Source organism: Lepisma saccharinum, chromosome 21 (genome assembly GCF_977018435.1).
Source record: "Lepisma saccharinum chromosome 21, izLepSacc3.1, whole genome shotgun sequence".
NCBI lineage: Eukaryota > Metazoa > Arthropoda > Insecta > Zygentoma > Lepismatidae > Lepisma > Lepisma saccharinum.
The window spans coordinates 50,968,456-50,991,567 of NC_139249.1; the positions used below are offsets into that span (position 1 = coordinate 50,968,456).

At 35.9% G+C, this 23,112-nt stretch overlaps 1 long non-coding RNA gene across 1 annotated transcript; it reads left to right on the top strand.

The window, feature by feature from the left end:
- Positions 1-11,683, top strand: LOC146004367 (uncharacterized). Its single transcript, XR_014443922.1, has 3 exons — positions 1-90; positions 6,927-7,019; positions 11,532-11,683. It is a non-coding gene; the product is annotated as an uncharacterized LOC146004367 (long non-coding RNA).
- Positions 11,684-23,112: the final 11,429 nt, after the last annotated feature.

The window sequence follows — 23,112 nt, forward strand, 5'->3', positions numbered from 1 at the left end:
CACGTTGATTAGATAAGAGGAATTTACACGAAGAATCAACGATCGTTCAGGAAAAAATAACATAAAATACTTGCTGGACCTAAAATATAAGTGAGTACTACTATTCTTTTTTGCATTATATCAAAGTTTTATTTACTTTGCAGGTCCTCGAATATAAGTGAGTAATACTATTATTATTTTTGTATAATAACGTTTTATTTTCTAGTGTACATTGCAGTGCGGATATACTATTCCATCTATCCTAATCTGTTTGACTTATTCACTCACGCGTTTTCGAAGGCTAATTATATTTTGGTAACACTTTACTATACCTGAGACGGATTCCTTCAAATTTACAGGAGAAAGTACTTACGAAATTCATTTTCTGTAGCGTTGTTGATGTTCGGGAATGTAGTTTTGATCCATTTTAATGCGAATGCATGTGGTTTTCTACGAAAATCTATTATCGACGCGCTATTGCTGCTGCCGTCATTTGCTTTCTGCACGAGAGCACAATACGCGATATTGGTGCTGCTACAAGCCGATGTTGTCCGTATATGCTAAATTGAACGAAAGGAGTGCTAATGGAACCTAACCTAACAGGCCTAACCTAACCTAGTAGGCATACCTCGTCCCCGTAAGTAAGTAAAAAAGTTAAGTTAAAATTCCTAAAGTGCTTTCAATTTTTTTTTAGAAAATTAAACTATGCTTGCCTTACCTAACCTAACATAACGTCAATGGTTTGTTCCTGAGGTTTTTTAAAATAATTTTGTAATTTTTTTTATTTGAGCATACTTTGAAATCCGGCCCGAAAGTAGGTATTTTTCGGTAAAGGAGCTTGCAACACTGCACGCACACTCCAAATCGACAAAACACTGGCACAACGAACAATCAAGGGTAAGCTATCGCCATGTTGTGTGTGGAAATAAACAAGAACAGTAAGTACTCGTAAATGTAAGAAATATACATTATTTTCGTTACAAATTACATTATTTCACCTAAATAAGTGTTCCGGAATGCAGAATAGTACGTTAGCAATGTAAAAAAGTGCAAAAGAAATCATTCCCAGGTGTCTCAGGTATAGTAAAGTAGTACCGTACTTACTGTTGTTCCTTATTTCCCACAAACCATCCACGGGTAGCCCCAAAAACCATTGACGTTAGCCCAAAAATTCACGATAGCCCCACGAACCATCACGGGGACGAGGTATGCCTACTAGGTTAGGTTAGGCCTGTTAGGTTAGGTTCCATTAGCACTCCTTTCGTTCAATTTAGCATATGCGGACAACATCATGGCGGTAGCAGCAATAGAACATCGGAAATAGATTTTCGTAGAAAACCACATGCATTCGCATTAAAATGGATCAAAACTACATTCCCGAACATCAACAACACTACAGAAAATGATTTGCGTAAGTACTTTCTCCTGTAATAGAATAGTAAAGTGTTACCGGAAGTATTTACCGAAATAATTTTAATGCTAATAGCCATAAACCTAACCTAGCAATGAAAGCATTAAGAACATCATACCCTTTCATACTTATGTCATGTGACATATTAGCAGCACCAGTCCACATGCGATCACCTTGCGGTAGTTTTCCAACTCCATGGCATGCAGAAAAAAGTACTTGTCTCCTGCACGAAAAGTAAATACACACTGCCGTAAACTTCACACACATCAACAACTAAAGAATACACACATATGTGCATTAGGCTAGGCCAGGTTGCAGATCATAGACATGCAGCTTAAAGTCTGGTGAAAATAGGTCAAAAGCTAGCTTTTACCACCTGGTGAAAATACCAAAAACACCTGAAAAATATATTTATTTTGCTGTAATTGATATGCACCTTTCAAATCTTGGTATAATAATGATGAGTAATGGCACAGAGAAATTAAATTTATAAATTTAATTTCTCTGTGGTAATAGTTCGATTATGTCTAGGATTGTTGACAAATAGAACAATTTAAACTAGTTGTCAACCACTGGATCTCAAGGGCCGGCTCCCATGGCTGAGTGATTAGCACATCGCACTACGATGCCAGGGGTCTGGGGTTCGAATCCTGGCCTGGGCATGGATGTTTATCAGTGCCCATTCATCAAATCATCAGTCATCCCCATTTTCAGGGCGCGAAATTTCCGGTCGCCAGGTCGCCATTGGCGACCAAAAGTTTTGGGCTGGCGACTAAAATTTCGTTGTTTCAAATGTGTGTCAAACACGCTTAAAGACTTCACCTCTTGAGAGAAACGGCAGAAGTTATAGAAGAAATTCTAAAACTGAGTGATATCCACACTATTAGGTGGTTAGCCAGCAAAGAACGTGCAATAAGAGCTCTCTTGCAATCATGAAAAGCTGTTGTGACATCATCTTGAACAGGTGGCCCATAGAAGAGACAATGATGGCGCTAAAGCTAAGGATTTGCTGAAAAGTTTGAAGCAATTTAAATTTGTTAAGCTTCTGTACTTCCTTTTGGATTTCTACGGGCAATTGAACCCTTTAAGCGTGGCACTACAAAATAAGAATCTTTTGATTTCATCTCTGAAAATAAGAATTGAACACTGTATTTCAGTTTTGGCTGACCTGGAATCTAATGTTGGACCAAGCGAACAAGATTTCTTGGACCATGTATCCATTTCAGGGAAGAGCAGGGATGTGCAAGAGTTTCAGACTGTTAGAGGAAACTTAACAATGCGAAGGTGTACATCACAGAAACATTGCCGTCTATGTCAACAGATGCGATTGCATCTCTGCATGTTTTCGACACCTTGGCCTCCCAAAGAAAATATTCTTCAGTTTGGGATAGAAGAAATAAAGAATCTCTACATATACTTGAACCCGAGCCTTTATAATGAGAAAATGGATGTTCTGTCAGCAGAGTGGAGAGAATACAAACTTTTGTTTCCTTCTCCAGCTTTGAATCAGACACTGGAGAAGATCCACAGTGCCGATCCACAGTGCGGTGTGTTCAGCAAAATTCCCCAATTTGCTCCAGATTTTGACATTTTGTGCTGTTCTACCAATGAGCACAGCCTCATGTGAGGGATGTTTCAACTGTCACATCAGACTCAAGACTACTTACAGGAATTCTCTAAAGACTGAGACACTGGATGATTTGCTCAGAGTTTTCGTAAACGAACCCCCCCTCCCCCATCCTTCCTGTCAGAGTTTGACCCAGCAGCTGCGATTGATAAGTGGTACTTCAGTGCAGAACGACAGCGCTACACAAACATTAATTCCTAACTTTTTAATAATTGCTCTAATTTTTATTATTTATCAATATAAAATAGTGGCGACCAAAGATTTTAGTCCGGCGACTGACTTCAAACTTGAAATTTCATGCCCTGCCCATTTTCACAAGTGACACAAGAAGTGAAGTAAAATATAGCAAATCAACTGGACCTAATGAACCTCTCAAGACCCTGAAACACTATCAGATTTTATTTTTAGACATGATTTTTACCATGAGATATAATAGTTTTATGTTATTAGATATTTTATGTTAGCAAATTAATTTGATTTCATGGGGTTTGTAATTTTTAACTTGTTTATTTCATATTGTGGGTTCAGCTTGATGACAGTTCCAGTTCCATGCATATTTGGACTTCGAATGTGTTGATGTTTCATGAAAATATAGTGGTGAAACTATTCTTTGTGTTTGCCTACCTTAAGCCTTACTTATTGAAAATACAGTGGAACACACCTTAAATTGAATCAGAAGAAACCAGTATACTTATATATAAAAACTGAGATTACATTAAATAAGGGTCTCACTGCAGAAGATGGGCAGCTTTTTTCCTCTAAATAGACTAACAAAATTTATATCCCCTGAAAGTACGTACCTTCTACTTCCATTTTCCGGTGTTCCTTTTACGATTACTATTATATTATTGCACATAAAAAATGTTTTTCCTGCTACTGAAATCAATGCATTTCTCCATTTGTTCACGTCTATATTGTTTACACGCTCAAGTGTTGTGCGATAAGTGAGACCCTTCGTTTCACGGCATTCGAGTTGATTTGTCGCTCCGGATTCCACCCACAGATGCACAGTTTCTTTCATTATTTCAGACGAGGAATGCTTACAAGGTTAGGTTAGGCATGTTAGGTTGGGTTCCAATAGCATAAATACAATGAAAAATGTTTTTCCTGCTACTAAAAGCAATGCATATCTCCATTCGTTCGTGTCCATATTGCTTACGCACAGTTTCTTTCATTATTTCTTCGAGGAATGCCTACAAGGTTAGGTTAGGCCTGTTAGGTTAGGTTCCATTAGCATAAATACAATGACTAATTATTATTTAGGCTAAGAGAACTAAACCTAGCTACCTAACAACTTTCACTAACAGCTAACAGCTTTCACTAGATTTGTGCAGGAATATGCCTTTTCCTTCGTTGCTACGATTTCAATACCACCCAACCTGGACATGTTTTTCTGTTGTTTTTTTTTTAAAGAAAAAAAAATTTCCGCACCTTAAAACTTCCTTTTCCCGATTACTAACTACAAAACGTTACCAAAAAATTATGAACCGCGTTCCTCCTAAGCAGCCCATATTCTGCAGTCTTACCTTAAATAAGTGCTATATTCCCATACAGTATTTATTCGCAAATGCTGACATTGCACTGAATAGCACACAACATTTTTTTTTTACCAGTAGCGAAACCGGATTTTCTGCACACATTTTAGATTCTTGGCTGCTTGACTTTCCGCAAATGCTTTTAGCCTGAGAAAAAAAAGGACACTAAGCATATCCGAATCATTCTGCTGTAAGGCAAATTAATGCTGTTCAATAATGGTCTATTTTTGCAAAACATGTCCAACCATCCATTACATGCTTTGAATTCAGTCTTACCCATTTTTTGAGTGGCATTTTTAGCATATTACTGTAACATGGGACCCAGTATGTGGTGATTTTTTTTCCTCTGGCAGAGACAAACCACTCTCACACTATTTCATTATGTTTGTCTTTTTTTCTTAGGTTTTATTTTTAATTTTCCGTTAGCACAGTTTTCCCACAGCTTCATAATGAAAGTTTTTTTTCTGTACAGTATTGTACACTTGAGTTTTTATCTGCCTAACAGACAATTTGCTTCGCTCAATTCTGTAGCTATGATAACAACTTCAAGACTAAACTAGCTATACAGAAAGTGTAGGCCTCGACTCGCCCATGAGTAAAATTTCTGGGAGGAGGAAATAAGTGAATTTAAACACAGCTGGATGCTCAATATAGAAATGTTCAGCATTATTTTCTGTGAATTGTGTGTGCAACTTCAATAATTTCTACTAAACTTTTAATTAATCATTAATATAATTCAAAACTGTCTCATGGGGATTTGTCAGTCTCGCTGAAGGGGAGTTTGTCTTGGTTGTTATTGTTGAGAGAAAAATTAGTTAAAGCTTTGATTGCTTGTTTCTATGTTCCTTGAAATTTTATTTTGTCCCATATCTAGTCTACTTGTCAGAAGCAATTAACTGATTCAGGTAAATGCTTTGAAATAGTGATCTGTTGCCTTATATGACAGTTTCATTGATTAATTTGGTGTTTTAAGTCCACTTTAAGTACAGTAAGGCTAATCGGGACTCAACCAAGCACTTCCGGAGCACCGAACCGAAAAGTATCCAAAACCAAAACGTTGAACAAACAAAGTCAGTTATTTGTGTGTAATGTGCATGAATATGTCGAAAAGAAAAAGCTAGGAAAAGGAGCCATTGCAGAGACAGCCAAAGTATTAAAGTTAGACAGAAAAACCGTGCGAAATGTGATTCGGAGAGGTCCAGTCACCAAAGAAGCCTGGAAATAAAAAGAGAAAATTTAACAAAGTGGACGAGTTTACTTGTGATTTCATTAGACGCGAAATTTACAAGTTCTATAGTAAAGGACAGTCACCGACAGTGAGTGAACTATTGCAACTTTTAAAAAGTGTGTCGGACTTCCCTTATGAAGAAACAACGCTTCGAGAACTAATAAAAAACTTGGTTTTCGGTTTGGTCGCTTAAGGAAAAATAATGTAATAATGGAATCGGCGAGAATTGTTACTTGGAGATTCTGCGGAGACTACAGGAGCTGCGTTCAGAAGGTTGCAAACTCATTTACTTGGACGAGACTTGGTCCACATTAAATTCTCTTATTAAACGTTATAAAATGCTATGCAAGATTGGACGAATCAGATGATTATTATGATGTATTTTCGGGTCACAGAAATAATGGAAGACCATAATTAATTATCTGTGTCGATTTATTTATTTATGGCACATGCTTTGAGTGCAGCGCGTCGACTTCACCCCGACGCCCTCTTAAAGCATGGCAACAACGCGTTGCCTGGAGCTTTGTTGGGGTGGTCTTGCTAAGGAGGTCCTGGCTCATTAGAAGAGGGGCGGGCAGGGTACGATTCCAAAGGCAGCCGCCTGGGGAACCAATGAACGTGACAACTATACCACTGTGCCATGCAGTTCGGAAAATAAATTTTGTATAAACTAATGTACTTATCTTTTTCAATTATGTAGAATTTGCTTTGAGTATTTATTCTTCTAGACACTGTATGAACCATTGTCAGTTTGTGAATATACAATGGCTGTAAGTACAAGGTTCTACTTTATAGAAATGAGGATTTTTTTTTATTGTGCAATGAGATGTATGTAGTTGCTATTGCAAATTATGTCATGTGAAGAAATTTTTCTAAATCCCAATAAAACAATAAATTACTTAATATTTTCCAGAATTTTACAATTTTCTGCATTATGAGTTTTTCTTCATAAAATGCTGTTAGTGTGTAATCCAGCATATAATTTGTATGTAGGAATAATTTTTGCCATGATTGTTAAATTTTCATCTTTTGTTTATTACACACAAAGCTTGCCAAGATGGATGAAAATTGTCATACAAATCTGTTTGTCTTACCACTCGAATAAATCTATGTCAACAATGCTTATGCAAATTTCATAATTTACAGGTGTTCTCCCACATGCAGTAGACAACTTTAAGTTGGAATATGGTATTTCCATCTTCACAGAACATTACCGTGTGTCAAGAATAAACTCATATGGTAAGTCTCAACATTCATAGTTTGAATTTTATATATTTTATTGAATTTTCTGCTCTTCGTATTCAGATCACTTTGCACAACTTCCATACTAGTTGCATGTGTGACCAAAAGTCAACAGTATTCCATATTTTACTCCATATATACCTTTTGGGTCCATCCGGAAATCCTGCACCCTCGATTTCGGTAGTGAAATTTTTTTAGCAAGATTGTGTGTTGCATATTGTTGAAAAGAAAATTATGTAGCGTGGAAACAAATATTTACGAGTATAAAGCCGTTTAAAGTGGAGATACAGCCGTTTAAAGTTTCAAGCTGGAAGTCTACTTGCGGCCATGTCAGTTTCGTAGCAGCAACCCGCACCTGTACCGATAGATATATAACAGTCGCTTTTTCAGGCCTAAACCATAAAAATTGGCCACAGATTCCAGAATTTTACAATTTTCTGCATTATGAGTTTTTCTTCATAAAATGCTGTTAGTGTGTAATCCAGCATATAATTTGTATGTAGGAATAATTTTTGCCATGATTGTTAAATTTTCATCTTTTGTTTATTACACACAAAGCTTGCCAAGATGGGTGAAAATTGTCATACAAATCTGTTTGTCTTACCACTCGAATAAATCTATGTCAACAATGCTTATGCAAATTTCATAATTTACAGGTGTTCTCCCACATGCAGTAGACAACTTTAAGTTGGAATATGGTATTTCCATCTTCACAGAATATTACCGTGTGTCAAGAATAAACTCATATGGTAAGTCTCAACATTCATAGTTTGAATTTTATATATTTTATTGAATTTTCTGCTCTTCGTATTCAGATCACTTTGCACAACTTCCATACTAGTTGCATGTGTGACCAAAAGTCAACAGTATTCCATATTTTACTCCATATATACCTTTTGGGTCCATCTGGAAATCCTGCACCCTCGATTTCGGTAGTGAAATTTTTTTAGCAAGATTGTATGTTGCATATTGTTGAAAAGAAAATTATGTAGCGTGGAAACAAATATTTACGAGTATAAAGCCGTTTAAAGTGGAGATACAGCCGTTTAAAGTTTCAAGCTGGAAGTCTACTTGCGGCCATGTCAGTTTCGTAGCAGCAACCCGCACCTGTACCGATAGATATATAACAGTCGCTTTTTCAGGCCTAAACCATAAAAATTGGCCACAGATTCCAGGCTCCGTCCCTGGGCTAATCAACCTACTACTTCCGCAGCCCCACCTTTTTCTATAGCATCCCTTTAAAGGCATGTTAGAACCTGCCCAACACTATTTTTCGACAATTCACTCAAGGTACCAAAAAATTAAATATCGCAAATTATACCATTCCACAAGTCAGTCATAGGAAGAAAAAGAAATGTGACTGAATCCATGATGGAAGCCCTGAAAAACCATAATGACGTTATGTATGTAAGGAATTTTAATATTAAAAAAATGCAACTTTCGTAGCACGTAGATCTCGAAAAATTTCCTTCCGCGCTAGTTAAAAACACCCTTTCTTAAGAAACTACATTTTGGACAAAAAGATTTGAAATGTGGTAGAATTCGAGGGTGGAGGATTTCCGGATGGAGCCTACCTTTTTACCAGTGTCACCAATCTAAACAACTATAGCTAAGTAATAAGTAGGGCTGAGCCAATCCCAATGCTAATGTATCGGTATCATAAAGTATTTTTCACTAATACTGGCCGATACTTTTCCAACATTTGGTCTTGCATGGTTTTCTGCAAGAATGCCATGTAACACTTATGGCATTGTCTAATTATCTTGAAAATTATTTAAATTATGAACTTTAATCTGCACCAATAATCTGTGTGAAAACTGTGATTACTTGAAAGCCTGATGTAATTCTTCAGTAATTTTAGACAAAACTCTGATAAACTGGTGCTTGTAATTGGAGTGGAGAACTAACCCACTAATATTGATCAACATTTTGAACAGCCTTTAATTGCTACAATTTTAAAGCATTGGTATCTTGGGAATCAGTAAGAGCTTTGGCATCGATGTGGATATCTAGGAATTGTAGCTTTCCTAGTGACGTGATTCAAACAAGTGTTCTTGGATTACCCTACACTGGCCTCCATTTCTATATTCCCTGATGATGAGAGCAATGTATACGCTTGAAACGTTGGAAGCCAACATCAGCTTAACCTAGCTGGTAACCCGAGAACTTTTGTTTGGATGCGGATATCTGTTCAAAGTGGTATTGGCTCAGCTCTATTAGTCATACTCATGTGAAAAATTACTTAAGATAGCTTTTGACAGATTGTGTAGTATGCATACATTCCATAGATTACATAGCAATCATGAGACGTGAGAAGTTTGTGTCGCATTGGTATTCAATGTCAAATTAGTAAATTGTAGATACATGACTACTGATAAGTAGAAGAGATGGAGGTGTTGATCTCACTCCAAATAGATCTTTTCAGAGGAGATCAATTAAACAAAACCTAAAAATTCATTTTTGGAGTTAAATGTTCCTCTGGCTATCATGAAACGATTTGTGGTCACTTCTAACAAAACAAAGTTCATGTGCAAATGTTGCTACAACTAGAATAAATGCATTGCACGACAAAGACAGCAATACTGAGAAACTCGTATGAATCATTTTCATTGTAAATAATTTGCTGTTCATTGAAATCCTTGAGCCCTGAGATAAAATGATGTACCTAATTTGTTCTCATATTTTCTAGTGCAAAGCAGATGAATATAGCTTCCCTAGGTGCCCTCATTACCTGTTTGAACTATTCCAATGATTCATTCGACACAAATGATACTGAATTCTATTACTCCCCAGTTAACCCTCACACAATAAATTTTATGACTAAGTTAGTGTTTCAAAGCCTCAGCTGCCTCCGCATATCTCAAGAATTGGATTTCATCTCTTCATATATGTATCCCATATATAGGATTAACAAAGGTGAAGATCTGTTATTAGCAGTGTTGTTTGGTCAATTATTCCTGTGGCTATATGCAGCGTTTGGTTTTTCTTGTGTTTCTTTATCCTGTCTTCCTTTTCTGTGTAACATTTCTTGCTTCCTTCTGTTATTTCTAGAAGTCTTTATGTTTAATGAAATTGATGTCTTCCTTCCATATTTGCTGCAAGCTGTATTTCTACATGGCTCTAAATTCTCTGTTAAAGCTACCTGCAAGGATATTAAAAATAATGAAAGAACTCTCTGACATGTTTCTTTGTAGCAGGCAGTTTAAAGTAAAGATCTACAAGCCGAATTTGGGTCTTTTGAAGAATTTGTAAAAGATCTCAAAGCATGGTGTGATGGCAATTTCCAACCAATGTCATCCACCTTTGATGTGTGAAAAATATGTCAAAAGTGCTCTGATATTTCATTTGTTGATGGCACTTATCAAGTAATATGCAGTTTTATGTGAGGATGGGCAAAGTAATGGCAGGCCATTTAGATTCTTTTTTTGTATAAAATTAAATGAGACTCAGTTTGTGTTGAAGAGGGCTTTCTCAACATTTGTAGAAGCTAATCCCTTTCTGTTGTTGTAGACAAAGATTTAAATGGAATTTATATTTTTATATTCAATCCATATCCATTAAGCTTACATTTAATCAATGTATATTGTTATATTACATTTTTGCATTGTAATAATCACCCAGACAAGGAAACATGCCTGCTCTACTAGATATGTTTTTATTATTGTGCATAAGTATTACCAAAAGTATTACTGCTGGACCCTGTGGCCGAGTGGTTAGCTGCGACGCCAAGGGTCCCGGGTTCGAATCCCGCTTGGGCTTGGTTGTTTGTGAATATCCATTTCATCACTCATCCACCTCTTCGCAAATTAGCCAAGAGGCACAAAACACGAAGTAAAATAAACTAAATCAATCAATCAACCAAAAGTATTACTTTCATTTTAGTGTATTTCTTGCCATGATGATGATATTGCGTTTTTATGTTCAGGTTTTAGTGGGACTTGCAGCATGCCAGTGAAGCAGCATGTACAATTGGCAACACTGCCTCAAGACACTCATTCGGCTGCAGTCAAACATTCAACTAAGACGTGCATGTGTGTTGCGCGAACACAATTTAGTTGTATTTGTTATTGTGTGTATGCAATCATGTGTATTCGTCAAATATAAGGATTCACAAGAAATAACGTCTACTGCATTCGTACAATATCAGTATGATGAAGCAGTTACGGCAATCGCAAACATATGCTGTTCTTGATTTCACCATACCTCCTGTATTGTTTCTTTCCCTCTGCTGTATATTTCACTCTAAAGACAAGTAAATCAAGCTCTGAATCTAAGGTCAACAAAATTATTTGTACATACTGATTCATTGAATAGATAATAGACTGTATAGAACCTTCAAGTGTCATGGACACTTCTGGGTTGTAACGATTCCATTGAAAGTTAATGGAATTTTTATAACCCACAAGTGTCAGTGACTGTACATGCCATAAGTTGACGTGTTCTAAGAAAAATTACATGTAATGTATTTATGTGGTTTGGATTTTAAAGTTTTTTAACTTTTTATTTCAGTATTGGATTCATGAAGAATTGCACTCACACCAAACCATACTCCTGGTACAACTCGACAAAGATATCTTTGGAAGAGGAATACATTTTTATCATGTTTTAAAATTGCTTGTAGTATTTTTTTAAAAATTGTAATAAATGTTAATATTTCTTGATTTGAAGGATTTGTTTGATTGTTCTTAAGAGCAGAATGACATGTATAAGTGCAGACCTGGAATCCCTAAGGAAATGTACACATGTACTCAGGTATCTTCTCCTAAGAGACACCTTTGTGTTCCACAAACTTGGTGGTAGTGTTAATCTTATTAATATTGTTTATTTATCAACCTTATTCAATTGATATTCATATTCACATACTTTGAGAGATGAAACCTATAGCACCTACTGTATGTTTGAAACAAACTTGTTTTTAAGAAGAAAATACTGTCATACAGCATGAAAGTAAGTTGTTGAAATAATTCCATTCAATATTGTATCGTCTCATTTGCTTGCCATTACAGTTTCTCACAAATGAATGAGTAAATAAATATTTAATCTAAAAGTGGTTATCAGAGCTCGGGGAATCATTTTGTGGTTAAGATATAAGTGGTGTTGTAATCTACAGTGTGTTGCAATATACATGTTTCTGGACTAATCAGATTTCTGAATGCAATGTAACATACAAGGGCTATGTATTGGGCAAAGAATTGAAGCTGATTTTTCATGTGAATGACATGGAATTTCAAATTAGTTGTCAACTACTGGATCTAATGAACCACTTAGATCCCTTTGTAATTGATGCCAGGGTGAGGAACGCGAGAGAAAGACTGACATCATCAATTCTTTCTCATTCAATGTGAAACAAATCGTAGGGCATTGGTATTACCAATAGTCCAAAATATGGTTGCAATGCCCATAAATTATGAATTTCTCTTATTAGAAATAGAAAAATGTTAGATGTATTGCTTGGAAAGACTGTTCTTTGGAGATACCTCAGAACTTCTGTAATACCTTTTATGAATTTGAAAACTACTTCATTTTTACACAACTAGAATTTTTAGCATTTTCAATGCTGTCATTGTAATACACGACTTTGAATTTTGGTAATGAACATTGGATTTCTTATCATTCAAATGTTTCTTCTTAAGTTATTCATCACTGTGGCTCTTCAAACATTTTGTATGTACGGTGGAATCTAGATTTTACATTTTTCAGGGGACAAAAGTGAAAGGAGACAAAATGTGGAAAAATGTAAAATTGAAATTCCACAATTTTTTTTCACAAATGAAATTCAAAAAGTGCAGGATATAGTAAGATGCTATGAAAATCTTTATCAAGTGTCTATTCTGCAACAAATGTGTTGCCTCAGTATTTCCCATGCATTTATTCTCAAATCGAGCCATAGTGGTCCAGTTAGGGTGTCTGGCTGCCAAACAGACTGGCTGCACTTTATTTGTTCTCACGACGATTAAGAATGTAAGGCATACTTGAAAAAAAAAAAGTGGTTACCATATATTAACACAGAATTGAATAAGCTAAATTTTGATGTAACTCATTTTTATGTAGGTCTACTGGATAATTTTTAATTGGAGTCGAAACTTGAGTATCTATAATTTTTAATACGACAGTAATTGCACACATCAGTCCAAATTAAATTAACATGTCCAAAATTTTAGTACCTGTTCACACGGATTAAGAATTGACAGTGATAAGTAAAATATTTCATGACTGAATATGCGCACTACATTAACTTCATGAATGAAATTGGCTAATATGGCGGTTGTTACAGTTTTTTGCTTCAAATCTTGCCCTGAGTATAGACTTTAGTTTCACGACTAGCTAACAGTGTCAAGAAGCAATACAAAATATGCTAGATTTTTTTTTTAGGCTGCTCATTCTAATATCTATTAAAATAGTTGTTACCCATATTTGAAAGAAGACACTCTTTAAAAACATTAATTACTCAATAAAATAATGACAGAATCTTTTGTAATGATAGAAATTACATTTTGATGAGGCTTTGTAGAATTTCAGCAATGGAAATGGTAAGACATAGTTATAAACTGCTGACACAACACTTTGTTGCTGGAGTGGTTTCAAGAAAGGTGCTTCTTAACATCTATTCATTATTGCATGAGAATAATGACAGAATTCTTTGTGAAAATGCTTAGAAAGCATAGAAATGACAATTAAATTAGAGGTTTCTTCACATACGGCAAGCATGCAGTGGGAAAGATAAGTGACAAATATGCACCTGCTGCCACAACACTTCGGGTTGAAGGAAGGAGCTTTATAAAATTTACCATTATTACACAAAATAGTTATGGAATTCCTTGAGGAATCCCTTAGGAGATGTAGAAATGAAGTTTAAATAAAATATTTCTGCCCATGTGACATGCATTTAGTAGAAAAGCTAAGAAACGGATATGTATTGCTGCCACAACAGTTTGTTGCTGGAGTGGTTTGAAAAAATATGCTCTTTAAAAATTATCTAATTTTCCAGTGGTGTCTCGTCCCTTGGGGCTTCCAGGGCTTGGCCCCTAAAGAAAAACGGACGTATTCACGTAATTATCAATCACCATAACGCATACACACAGTCTTTTAAAAGGTGATTTTTACCCCAAAAAAGTCATCGTCTGTTGCAATGGATACGACAGCCCTCCTAGCGGCATTGATGTCAATTATCGTTTTCCGGGGCACGTCGCAAAGGAAGGTGTGGCCTACACCCACCTATGCTACAGTGAAGGTCACATGCTAGCAGAGAGGAGGGAAGAGTGCAATGGATTTGAGTGCTGATTCAGGGCTAGCTCCGTTGCGTCGCGTTCGATCTTGCGTGTTGTTCTGTAGTGTTTTGGTGGCTTTCATTCGCTATGTTTGAGTGAGTTTGGCAGGGTTGATGTTCGAACACAAATTGATGAAGGACATAGGCTGTCAATTACAAGACACAATGAATTTGTCCGGAAACATAGGCATATATTAAATAGAATTATCGATTGCTTAAAATTCTGTGGTCGACATGAACTTGCTCTACGAGGACATAATGAAAGAGAACAATCTTTAAACAGAGGCATCTTCCCAGATTTATTATCCCTTCATAGAAGAGGGAACTTCCTGTTCTTTATTGTAGTGAAGAGTTGAAAAACATAAACTCTTATCAGTAGATTGCATTCCTTTTTTATTTAAAATTATTTTGAGGGTACCTTTTCAGAAAAAGTAAAAATGACAAACATAGTTTTAATAACTCCAGTGGCAACAGCTGAATCTGAACGATGTTTCAGCACATTGAAGCGTATTAAATCCTGCTTAAGAAATGCAATGGGACAAGACAGACCAAATGCCTTGGCACTTGCTTACAATAGAGATAGAATACATTTCAAACAAAGAAGGCTTCAACGAAAAAGTAATAACAAAATTTGCTGAGCAGAAGAACAGAAGTCAACGTTCATAGAAAGGTATGTTTCACAACAATACCCCTGTTTCTTTTGTAATCATGTGAATTGTCATTATATTTTAAATTCTTCAAAAAAATAAGTCCAGTTTGTAGTTTAGAAGAAGATATATACCCGTTTTTCTTGTAATTCATGTAATTTGTCATTACATTTTACATTCTTTCAAACGAGTAAGTCCAGTTATCTAGTCTAGAAGAAAAAACTACCTTTTTTTTGTAATTCATGTGAATTGTCATTATATTTTAAATTTTTTTAAAAAATATGCCCTGGCCAAATTTGAGGCCACGAGACGCCACTGTAATTTTCCACAACAAGATGGATTAATTCCTTGAGAAAATGCTTAAGAGGAATAGAAATTATGTTTAGACGAGATATTTCAGACCATATGGCATATGTTGTGGGAAAGACAAGAAACGAATATATATTGCTGCCACAACACTCCCGTTGAAGGCAGATGCTTTATAAGAATTTATAAGATTCTTTCACAAAATAATATCAGAATTCCTTAAAAAATGTAGAAATAAAGTTTAAATAAATTATTTGTCCACACATGGCATACATTTAGTGGGAAAGATATGAAACGGATATGTATTGCTGCCACAACAGTTTGTTGCTGAAGTGGTCTGAAGGAAGCCGCTCTTTGTAAATATTCGTTAATTCCACAAATTGATGGCATAATTCCTTGAGAAAATCCATTTAAAAGCAGAAATTACGTTTAAATAAAATATATTCTTCATGTGGCATGCATTTAGTTTTGAAAGATACGAAACGGATAGGGTAATGCTGCCACAACACTTCATTGTAGGAGCGGGTTGAAGGGAGACGTTTTAAAAATTAAATTTTATCTGACAAAAAAAAAAAGAAATGACGGAAATCATTAAAGAGTGTAGATATGAAATTTAAACCAGATATTTCAAAACATATGGCATGTATGTTGTGGAAAATATAAGAAACGAGTATGAATTGCTGCCACAACACTCTGGGTTGAAGGGAGACGGGAGACGCTCTTTAAAAATTAACCATTATTTCACAAAATAATGGCAGAACTCCTTGAAAATATGTAGAAGTAAAGTTTAAAATGAAATATTTCTCCACATGTGGCAAGCATTTAGTGGGAATGATACGAAACGTGTATGTATTGCTGCCACAACACTTCGTTGCAGGAGAGGTTTGAATGTATTGCTGCCACAACACTTTGTTGCAGGAGAGGTTTGAATGTATTGCTGCCACAACAGTTTGTTGCAGGAGAGGTTTGAATGTATTGCTGCCACAACAGTTTGTTGCTGAAGTGGTCTGAAGGAAGCCGCTCTTTGTAAATATTCGTTATTCCACAAATTGATGGCATAATTCCTTGAGAAAATCCATTTAAAAGCAGAAATTATGTTTAAATAAAATATTTTCTTCATGTGGCATGCATTTAGTTTTGAAAGATACGAAACGGATAGGGTATTGCTGCCACAACACTTCATTGTAGGAGCGGGTTGAAGGAAGACGTTTTTAAAATTAAATTTTATCCGACATAGAAAAATAAAAGAAATGACGGAAATCATTGAAGAGTGTAGATATGAAATTTAAACCTGATATTTCAAAACATATGGCATGTATGTTGTGGAAAAGATAAGAAACGAGTATGCATTGCTGCCACAACACTCTGGGTTGATGGGAGACGCTCTTTAAAATTTAACCATTATTTCACAAAATAGTGGCAGAACTCCTTGAAAATATGTAGAAATAAAGTTTAAAATGAAATATTTCTCCACATGTGGCAAGCATTTAGTGGGAATGATACGAAACGGATATGGGGCCCGTTCCGAAAGTCGCACGAGTTTAACGCGTTAAACGAGTTATGGTAACTGGCCGTTCCATAAGTGCTTCCGTGCGTTTCGTGAGTTTCATTATGCTGTCCCAAAAGTCGCATTCCGTGCGTTTCGTGCAAGAACGAGATTCACCAAACGCACGGGCCAGGATGCTGGTTTGTTCCGTGAAAATCGTCTGCTCCTTGCAGACAAAGCGCGTGCTGATGGATTCAAACTGCACTAGTTCGGAAAATGTATTATAATTTTAACAGATAGCGATATGAAGCAACATGCACAAGATAAGTATGCCTTGACCGTTCTTAGAATGTGATTAAAATGAGTAACAGTGGCCATAATAAGAGTTTATTTTTGCCATAAGGACATCCCTTCCGCTGACGCCATGCGAAAACTTTCTCTAAACAAAACGCTGCGCCTGCGCTTTCGCCTAGCGTGTCCCATAAGTCTGAAAAATAACTGGTTTCACCAGATTCACGAGCCCAGTTATTTTCGTTGAATGCGTTCGTTTCGTTAAGACTTTCGGAACGCACCCATGTATTGCTGCCACAACACTTCGTTGCAGGAGAGGTTTGAATGTATTGCTGCCACAACACTTTGTTGCAGGAGAGGTTTGAATGTATTGCTGCCACAACAGTTTGTTGCTCAAGTGTGTTGATTAATCTGTCACCTAAGAATTCTGATACAATTTTAAAATGTACCGAATGTGAGGCAATCTTTAGTTTTAAATTAATTATTTCCAATTTTATTGTGCCTATTTTTGGAGGGCAGTCTTTCGCAATAAATTACTTCTTTCTTCGTTCAAGTTTTTAAGTAATGATGTTGCTACGCCGCCATTTAAAACAAGAGCTCCTGAATCGTGTTGTTTGGCCCTTAAGATTCAAGATCCACATTTAAGTTCAAGTCTGACGTCATTGTTATGACGTTGCACTAGCACATGCGCATGCCTACCTTTTACGCTACGTATTAGAAGAAGACAAGGAAAAAGTGTTGTGGTAGTAATTCCAACCGTAAAAAATACCATTAATTTTGAATTAAACGATCGGAACTTGGACCACATATTTGAAACACCTCTTTTCATAATAAATTTGAAAGAAACAACCCTCCCTCTCCCTGACTTCTATGCAGTGAAGAAAACTACTATTACATCTTTAAAAAATATTGGGGCTGGACATTCATAACATTGTACAACTTTTTTCTTCCTTTTTTAAGTCTTGACGTTATTAGCTAATTTGGTAAGTGCATAGATTTGTTTTATTTTTTCTTCCGAAAAATCCGCATGGAGTGCCACTCACATACATACAAGAATATTATCTATTCGAATAAACTCACTATTTATTTTTCCGTGCAGTTTTACATTTAAGATCAATTTCGACATTTGGGCAACTTCATAAGACAGTAAACAAACCACAATCGATTTTTAGGAAGATCGATCGATTCTTCACGACTCTCGATTTCAATTCTCGCCATCTGATTGGTTCTTTGGGTGTAGCCTCTACGACAAACTTGTTTTGAGTGCATCACAGACTATATTCTCAGTCGTTAGCGAGAACTCGTAAGCCATCGAAGTCGGCACTCGTTAACGACCAGTCAGGACTACGATTTTCTCTCCAATCACGAGTTGGGGTGATAACGAAATGGTCGTTTCCGTTCTCACGTATTGAGAGTCGGGACTAAGCACCCAGGACGACAACTAGGCAAGAAGACTGCTGAACCCAGTGATAGATCCAGTGATGGAAATTGGAAGAATCCACCCACTCGGGAGACGATTCCTGATGTGACATCGCAAGACGCGAACTATTTTGCACATCAACTTGGTGAGTGTAAGAATCAATTTCGTGATGTCATTTGTGATAAGATTGGGGTTATAAAAGATTTTGTGTACCATATTCACATGAAAGATAATGTGCCAGTTAGATCAGCCCCTTATTTATTGAATGCCGAGAAGGAGAAAGAACTAGAAGCTATAATATCGGACTTGTTAGCCCAAAATGTAATTGAACCTTCTAACAGCCCGTATGCTAGTCCTTGTTTCCTGATTGACTCTAAAAACAACACCAAACGTCTTGTCGTAAATTATTCAGAGGTTAACCGTCATATTATGTTTGACGCTTATCCTCCATGTGTTTTGGAAGAAAGTTTGTCTAAAATAAGTCAGGGCACAGTTTTTTCTGTTCTTGATTTTAAACGGGCATTCAATCAAATCCCAATTAATGAAGAAAGTAAGAAAGTAACAGCCTTCGTCTCACAGTCGGGACAATGGCAGTATCGTACCTTACCATTTGGTTTAAGCGTAGGTCCAAGTGCACTAGCGAGAGTTATGCAAATTATGTTTGGTCATCTTAAAGGAGAATTTTTATTTTGGTATTGTGATGATTTGATAATCTTTAGCCCAGATAAAGCCAGTCATTTGAAACATCTCAAAATTGTACTAGAGATATTACGTAAATATGGTGTTACAATTTCACCTTCTAAAAGTCAATTCATGCAGGATGAAATATTTTTCCTAGGTTTTAAAATTTCTCAGGGAAACTTGCAACTAGACCCCAAAAGAGTAGAAGCTATTCATAATATCAGTCCTCCTAAAAATTTAAGAGCTTTGATGAAACTATTGGGCTTTTTACAATATTTTGCGAAATTTATACCTAATTTCCAACAAGTTGTAGCCCCTCTTAATGACTTAAAGAAAAAGAATGTGAAGTTTAAATGGGGATCTTTAGAACAAAACGCTCTGGATCATATTAAACTTCTTTTTGAACAACATGTTGTACTTAAATTGCCTGATATGAATAAAGATTTTGTTGTCCAAACCGACGGTAGTTTGACAGGCTATGGAGCAATTCTGCTTCAAGAGGACGAATTTGGTAATTTACGTCCTGTGTTTTTTCACTCGAAACGTTTGAAAGATCGAGATAAAAATCGTACGATATATGATATTGAATTATGGAGCCTAATGTTAGCTTTGGATAAGTTTCATTATTATTTGAGAGCTAGGCCATTTAAAATTAAAGTAGATAGCATGAGTGTTGCTTGGATGATCAAGCGGGCAACAAAGTTCACTAAATATGCTCGTTATTTGGAAAAGTTGTTATCATTTAGTTTTGAAATGGAACATATTCCTGCTAAAAATAACGTATGTTCCGATTTATTGTCCAGGATGTATGATAATAAGAATTTTGACACAGAGACGCATGATTTGGAAGAGCTCACAAACCTCAATTTGACAATGTGGTCTCATCCCTTGTATAGTAATATTTTGTCGGACGAACAATACAAAGACGAAATCTTGAAACCTATAATAGAGAATATTCGACAAAATAAAGATGTAAAAGATTATAAAATGGTCAAGGATGTTTTGTACAAAAAAACAAAAGTATCGGGGATGCCTTATAGGATTTGTGTACCTAGTAACACTCAAAAATCCTTGATTAAGTATTTTCACAACAATATTTATAGTGGAGCACATTGTGGTTGGTTTAAAACCTTAAAAAGAGTACAGAAACATTTTACCTGGGACAATATGAAGTCCATGGTTAAAGAGTTCTGTCAAACCTGCGACTTGTGTCAGAAAGCTAAAGAACGAAATGAAAATCCTGTTAACATTTTATGTTCACGTGTAATCACTATACCCAGCCAAAGATATCATGTAGATATTGTGGGACCATTACCACGGTCTAAGAATTGTAAATATCTTTTATTAATAGTTGATGCTGCAACCAAATTTGTTCATTTGGAAGGGTTAAGAGTTTTGAACTCCAGAGTTATAGTTGATAAGCTTTACGAGTTGTTTATGAACAGCGGTTTGTGCATGGAAGTGGTTAGTGACAATGCCTCTTACTTTGTCTCGCAATATTTCACATCATTTTTGTACAATTTTGGAATTAAACATATTACATGCACCGAATATAATCCTCAGAGCAATTTAGCGGAGAGATATATTAAAGTTTTAAAAACTTCTCTTCGAGCGTATTTTCACGACAGACAAAATGATTGGATGAAAGGATTGAAAGAGATACAGTATTCTATTAATTGTTCAGAAAGCTATGCTACTGGTAACACTCCGTCAGAATTATTTATGGGGCGTGTATTTTTCGATCCCTTGGAAGTTCGATGGCAATTACACTCAGAAAATGATCAATTGTCAAAGGAACAACTAGAATTAAAATGGAAATCTGCTCTTGAAAACATGCAGAAATCTTGGGAAAAAAGGAATCGCCTTTATTCACGTAAGTTTACGAGAGTTCCCTTTGCAATAGGCGATCTTGTCTTGATAAAATCGCAACTTGTTTCTTCTGGCCCCGAACAGACTACAAGGTCACTGCAACTAAAATACTCGGGACCTTATCGCATAATACGATTCCTCACTCCTGCCAGTGTGCTGGCAGTGGAGGTCAACAACCCTTCTAAGCACAAACGTTGCCATGTAACTTCGTTGAAGAGATATTTGCCCAGGCGAGTTGATAACATGAGTTGAAACTAGGTCACTATGCCTCTCGACCATTCATTGTTTATTAGAGTAATCCCTTTCTTTGTATTGTTTTTTTGAATGCTTTGTAATACTAAAGATAATGTTACGTGTTTGATAATTGTGAGAGTGTGTATGTAAAAATTCAACATATGGAAAATCATTGTAAAAGAGAATATACAGGGTGCACCTAAAATAATGTGTATGTCATAGAATTTCCAGTTTCTGGTTCAGATTTTATTTTACAGGATTTTACTGCGGAACCTGTGTCGACAACCCTTCAACTTAAAATGAAATTCGTAGATATGATTCCTGAAATTCTGGATAAACCAGAGCAACTTCTATGAAAATATGATGAATGTAATTTGGTAAATGTAATTGATTTGTAAGCTGTTGAAGATGTTTGTGTTCAGAGGTTAAGGTTTGTTATACACTAGGGGGAGGGGATGTTATAACCCTCTGCCCACAAATGCATTGAATGTGCTGGTAACATTGCAACTGATGTCATGCCTGGATTTGATTGGCTGTTATGCTCAGAGCCGCCAGGAGGAAACGAGCACGGTTTGTCTTGAGGCATCGGTCACGGGGGAAAGAGCGGTGTAGCTCTGACTGTAAACGTGTATGGTAAGTGTGGCGATATGATGGGGAATTTACGTAGTGTGGTTCCTTTAAAATTCTCTAGTTTATTTGTTCATTTCTTTACCCTATATTAGGTTTTGGTTATTCTAACTTCTAATTAAATTAATATTAGTTTGGGTATTGAGGAACCTATTCTTAGAATTCTCGGTCGTATGGCCGCATTCACTATACACGCATTGACCCCTAATTACTTGTCAATTTAAGTTGTAGAATATAAATTTCAGTTGCATATCATACAGTTGTGTGATTATGGATATATAAAGAAAGGGAATTTATTTACTTTTTGATTGTTACAATTCTATAAAAGTACTTTGCACTGTTTAAAATAAAAAGGAAAAGATCTAAGTTTCTGGTTTTGAGTTCGTAACTAATTTCCTAGAATAATGGACTCTGATAACAGCTTGCTTTCAATGTGCCTCTGTATGGTAGATCCTGCTTTATGCAGTTGAGGTTGAGCGTGTTGAATATGAGTAAATGGGCCTTTTTTACAGCTTACTTGCACCTTGCTGTCACTGTACTCATAAAAATGAGTATTTTTTCTATAACGACTTTAACTAAAATTTACTGGGAAAAGGTTGACTTTCTTTTGTTTAAAACATATTTAAAATATGTTTAAAACATGTTTTTTACTCATGTTTAAAACTATGTTTTAAACAAAAACAAACATGTATTGAACAAAAATACAGTTTGTTTTGTTCTTTATAAAAAAAACATAAATTTTGCCAACCCTGCTATTCTGTCTCTTTAGGCGAGTCGTAATGAGAGGATGAATGATGATTAGATTAACTTGATGAACACGCACTCAGGAAGTAACACCATTGCCCACCCCAGAACTTGATCCTGCGACCTTTGATGGCGAGATGCTGAGTCCACAGGTGGTCACTGGAATGACTTGTTAAAAGTACATGTGTAGCTTAGCTACAGTGATGCAAGAAAGAACTGGCTCAACATAACATGCACATATTATGTAAATATTCTATGTATAATAAAAATAACTACATTATTCTTACTTTAAAGCTTACTTGTATGTGTGTACCTATCTCTGCTATTTATCACTGATTCTAGACTTGTGGACACCGCCACAACCCAATCGTTACTTCACAAGAAATAAACACACTTTTTTCCCCGTTACAATATAGTATTTCTTAGTATAAATTGGTTTCCATAGCATCAGTGTGTTAACAATAGCTGCTAAGGAACTTAATCAAAGCTCAATAATAGACATTTTGATGCTGAGAAAA